A 6,000-nucleotide genomic window follows, 5' to 3' on the forward strand; every position below is an offset into this window, starting at 1 on the left:
ACTAGCTTATCCCAAATCCCATAGGCCAAACCAACTCGTTACCCCTCCCATCTATTTCAGTCATGGAGGCCTCCCCTTATTCTGTTTTTGTCTGCAGTATGGCCTCTTCTTTCCATCCCATCTCTTAACATACTCTTACCATTGTCCAGGTCACAGTTATAGTTTCTCGTGGCCTTTCTATAGTTTGGTAAAGGGCCGAGCATTTTCTAGTTGCGAAAACCCAATTCACATGTATGGAATGCGGATGGGTCATATCCAGCAAATCCAACATAGAGTTCAGTGGAGAGGATCACGCCCATGCACGTCAACCTCCTCTACTGTATATGTGGAGAGGATCATGCCCATGCACGTCGTCCTCCTCTACTGTATATGTGGAGAGGATCACGCCCATGCACGTCGACCTCCTCTACTGTATATGTGGAGAGGATCACGCCCATGCACGTCGACCTCCTCTACTGTATATGTGGAGAGGATCACGCCCATGCACGTCGCCCTCCTCTACTGTATATGTGGAGAGGATCACGCCCATGCACGTCAACCTCCTCTACTGTATATGTGGAGAGGATCACGCCCATGCACGTTGCCCTCCTCTACTGTATATGTGGCTGTAATAAGGAGTCAGGTGGAGTCTGGTTTCCAGAGGCAGGATAGGGGCCCCACCATATTATGGGCTCAAGGGCCTCTACCAACCATAAGCAAGTTCTGGCTGCCAATCTCAAGTGGTTCCATGACCCCAACCTCAATGCCGTCATACATGTCATGTACGCAATTATACGAGGGGGTTACATTTTATTTTCAGGGCATCCCTAACCCAGTCTCCTAAAATAGAAATCCAGGATAAAAATGCCACTGAAAAAGACTTGGGGATATTGGTGGACAGTACATTTACCTTTAGCAACCAGTGTCAGGCAGCTGCTGCCAAGCCAAATAAAATCATGGGTTACATCAAAAGAGGCCTAGATGCTCATGATGAAAACATCGTTTTGCTTCTATACAAATCACTAGTCAGACCACACATGGAATATTGTGGACAGTACAGAGATCTTTCTCATTATCTTTTTATACCTAGGCACGTAACAAGGACAAGGGGACATCTTCTACGTCTAGAGGAAAAAAGGTTTCACCACTATCACAGACGAGGATTCTTTACCGTAAGTGTCAGTTCACATGTTACGTAAATACTGCGGATTTTCCGCAACAGAATTAGTCGTGGAAAATCCACAGCAAATACAGTAGCAGCGAGGTGGATAATATAGAACAAATCAACCTCCACACGCTGCGTAAATACTGAGCGGAAAAATCACTCAGAAATTGACCTGCGGTGCAGAATTTTATTCCGCAGCTTGTCAATTGTATTTGCGTAAATGCTGCTTATTTGTTGAGGGTTTTGCCCATTGAATTCAATGGGGAGGTAAAACTTGCAACAAATAGCGGTTGTTGCGTTTTTTGCTGCGGTTCGCAGCGATTCCGCCGCAAAAAACACAATTAAAAAAAAAATCTTATACTTACCCAGGAATCTGGGTTTCTTCCTCTAGTGCGGCCTCCTGGGATGACATTTCATCCCATGTGACTGGCGCTGCAGCCAATCACAGGCGGACATTCCGGGCAAAAAACTGCACCATAGATTGGTGCGTTTTTTCGCCCGATATTCCCTGCAGCGCACAGGGCGGATACGCTGCATGCTAATACGCAGCGTATCCGCCCTGTGTGAACACAGCCTTAGAGCGGTGAGACTATACAACTCTCTGCCGCAGGACATTGTGGTGGTTGGTTCTTCGACAGGTTATGGAGACGGGATCTGGGATTTATTCTGATTTCCATAGTTGGAGTCAGGGAGAATTTTTTTTCCCCCAAAGAGGCAATGGGCATCAACCTCAGGGGTTCTTACCATCGTAAGATGGCACGGCAGTTGTGCCGTATTTGGCCGTGTCGGCGGTTCTTTGCCACTATTGAATATACAGTAGAGATTAGTCACTACGATTAACTATACGTTGCTGGGGCTACATTTTAGCTTTTCGGTTTGGTAGGAAAACGGTGAAAAAAAACCAAAATACAATCCTAGGAATGAGTTTGCTGGCATTGATGTAGAGCGGGAGACGAGCCAAAAGCCGCAGTCGTTTCACATGCATCAAATCTGCTCTCGAGAAAATCCATGGCAGGAAGACTACAGCTCAATTTAGAAATGAAAGCCCAGAGTCTGCTGTGCAGCAAAACCGAGAATGCTGAACCAGCGGCAAGGACGTACTCGTGTGATTAAATGGATGGAAAAGACCTTGATTTACTGGAAACAGCTCAGTACTACACGGATATTATATATAGAGATGTAGCAGAGCTGAATTGGTCATTCGTTCTTATGTGCAACGTGATAACTCTCTGATATAAGTTAGTAGGTTGACCGGCAGTCCCATGTAAGACTTAACACAATACATAATATTGCAATGAGTTGCACCAAATGACAAACTCAACTCTGCTACAACTGTATTTACACGCCAGTCTTTAGGCCATTTAAATACACTTTACGTTATGTTAGATGTTGGATGTTTATGTTACAATGTGGTGACAGACGGCATCTTTTACGGACGCTATTTTTCGTTTTGCCTGAATGACTCTAAAATGAGAGCAATATATCATCACAACAACTATGACACAGCGATAATATATCAGCCGTATGAGGAGCTGTCGCAGCTCTTTAAAAATTCTAGCTGCCGGAATGACATTATCCAGAAATAGTTCCCATCACTTATAAGACAAAGTCTTCTGCCACACATTGCCAATGGGTCTACTTGACCCACAAGGTGCCCATTTGATGCATATTATGGAGGTATTCCCCCCTGGGAGCATTGGTTCTAGAGGAGAACATGGTGCTATATGGAGGCATCATATGGTGGCACATGGAGCGCCTATGTGTTCATAAAACAGAACCGGAGGGGCAAAACGTGTCGCCGTACAGGCCCAGTGCTCCATTTACTGTGTGCATGACCCCCTAAAGGGGTGGTATGAGGTTAGAAATACTCAGCTGCCTTCTTATAGAAACAGCGCCACCCTTGTCCATGGCTCTTTCTGGTATCACTGTATTCCATTGAATAAGACGAAGCTGCAATACCAGAAATGGCCCATGAACAGGGGTGGTGCTGTTTCTAGAAAAACTATAGCCCAGAACTAGCAGCATGACCCCCGCCCCCTTATGCACTACCCATCAAATTAATACTATTGCTTTCTCCACTCCATCCTAAATCTCCACATTAAAGATGTCATTTTTATTCTCTCTTACATGTTACCTGCGCTGGTACATTGTAACAAACTATTAGGACAGGAGAGAGTTTTGCGCTGCTGATGTTGGATTGTCTAGACTGGATACTGTAGAAAACCCTCAGCTGTGAGCAGTATTAGGTCTGTACAGGGTTTCAGAATCTGCAAATAAGACTGTTCCCATTCACTGACAGTAATCAGAGATCTTTACAATGGGAGGAAATGAAAACACAAAGTATATTACAAATTAGCTTTTTCAAAGCAGCAGTTGTCCTATGTGAGCACAATAAATGGCATTTCTAAGATTCACCATTCACAAAGAATCAGGTGATAAGTTTCTGACCGCTGGATCCCCACTGATCGCAAGAACCGGGGTCCCGAACTCTCGTTCTTCTTCACTGATTGACCGCAGTGAGGAGGACATTTAATAAAGCGGCAGTCGAGCCGGCGCGGTACCGCTCCATTCAATGTCTATGAGAATTACACAAACAGTCGAGTACAGCGTTCGGCTGTTTCCGTCTCATTCCCATAGACATTGAAAGGAGCGGTACCGCGCCGGCTCGACCGTCACTCTATTTAAGCCCCACCTCACTGTGTGGGGGTGCAGTGAGGAGGAACGAGGGGGTTCGGACCCCCAGTGATCAGACACTTATCCCCTATACTGTAGGTGATAATTGTCAATTCTGGGAATACCCCTTTAAGCTTAATTTATCAAGACTGTCTGACAGATCAACTGGACTTGTTGCCCATAGCAACCAATCAGACCTCTATGATTGGTTGCTATGGGCAACAAGGCCAATTTTCCTGTCAGGCAGCCTTGATAAATGTGGTCCAGGGTGTTATTCCACGCTGTGGATGATGGGGATTATTAATATTAGGAATATGATATCATCTTATCCGCGTTCGTCCACCATGGAAGAAGATTTCAGAAATTAATGTGGATGTTTGTTGTTCCACAAATAGAACTGAGGAGAAATGATCTGTGCGGCGCCTCCCCTGAGTCCACTGGGCACAGATGGTAATTGCACATTAAACATTGATGCCCGGACCCGTACTGTACCTACATTTATCAAGACCTTCCCGCAGTCGGAAGAAAGACGGGCGTTAAAATCACTGCGCCATGGAAAACGTTAACAGAAAAAAATCAGAGCTGCGTGCCCGGAGACCGCATGGCGGCACGTGGCGTCAATGGCATACACAGAAGAGAGGGGGCCCTACAGTCGACAGAAGTCCTGCACGGGCACTCGCCACCCATTAGAAAAAGGGATGGTTCACCCAAGTTGGGCCCCTTCTCTACAAGGACCCCATATCATTGCCTAAGTCCTCTAGGCGGAGCTTACTGCATACTACTTTATTATTAACGGGATATTTCCATCTCGGACATTTATAGCATATCCACAGTATGCAGTAAGCGCCTGAGCTCCCCCTAGTGGTGACTGCAGGCATGTTAATGCGGAGGGTTTAGAGCTCTGTATCAGGAAAATAGTGCTTTCTGCAGCCACCACTAGGGGAGCTCACGGCACACAGAGTTGAATATTAACTGTATACATTCGCATGCAGTAAGCTCCCCCTAGTGGTGGCTGCAGGTTGCTAGATTTTTGTTATTAACAAAGTAAAAAAAAACTGCACTCCCCTATATATTTGGTGTAGTGAAGAGTGGAGACCATTCTGAGTTTTGCTATGGGGTCCTATGATTTCTGAATACGCCCCTGAGAATGAGCCTATGACGTATGTCTACCAGTGATTTTTTCGTCTTTGAGGGGGTTAGGCTGTGTTCACATCTGCGTCGGAGATTAAGACGGGAAGAATGACGTTGCACGACGGAACCCGCTAGACCAATTATAAGTCAATGGGGTCCGCTGGGCACTGCTGTCGTATATTGGATCCATCATAGAATAACAGAAAGCAGAGGCAGATATGAACAGAGCGTGATGGACTGGATACGAAATATCCAAATATCCCTGTGACTAAGAAGCCAACCTAGAGATCACTACCTCTGCTTGCACCAGTAGAAAAACCGCAGGGGCCAGATTTACCGTATGTGTAAATCATGGAGAAATGCGGCATCGTTCTAGAATTGTCCTCGGAAATCCTGGATGATAATTTAGAAATAAAAACATTTTCCGTTCCAAATAAAACATGGTAATAATTGAATCAAGAAGAAGCCAGCTGACAAATAGGCTCTTTGGCTGTTCATTTGGAAACAAATACCCTACGGGTTGAGGCGATGCCAAGTGCTTCTTCCCTTACTGCAAAGAGATGTGAAGTAAACGGAGTTGCTGCCTGTTCTGCATCTAGGATTCTCCATATTAAAGGAGAACTACCAATAACAAGATTAATTCAAGTTACAGACGTAAATCCCTCATATCCTATAATCATATGTCCCTATGACAACACTTCCTGTCCGGTGCTCTGGCAGTACAGCCTTGTCATAGGGATCAAAATCCACATCAATGTCCACATCCTTACAGGTTTGATCAGCAGTTGTTTAGATGTGAACTTAGATATGGATGGTGATTTGGATAAAAAAAAAAAATGCTTCTATGAGATAGCTGAACAGTCAAGGTAAGTGACAGGGAGTGTTGTCCTGAGGACACAGGATTAAAGGAGCCCCAAGCATAGATTATGTCATGTAGATTTTACATTTGCTGACTATACTGTATAATACAAAATAATCAAAGGCGGAGCTTCACTTTAAGGAACCTTTTATGTACTGTATGTAGAGATATGAACCATTCCGGTATAACCTGG

This window comes from Rhinoderma darwinii, chromosome 2, assembly GCF_050947455.1.
Source record: "Rhinoderma darwinii isolate aRhiDar2 chromosome 2, aRhiDar2.hap1, whole genome shotgun sequence".
NCBI classification, from domain to species: Eukaryota; Metazoa; Chordata; class Amphibia; order Anura; family Rhinodermatidae; genus Rhinoderma; species Rhinoderma darwinii.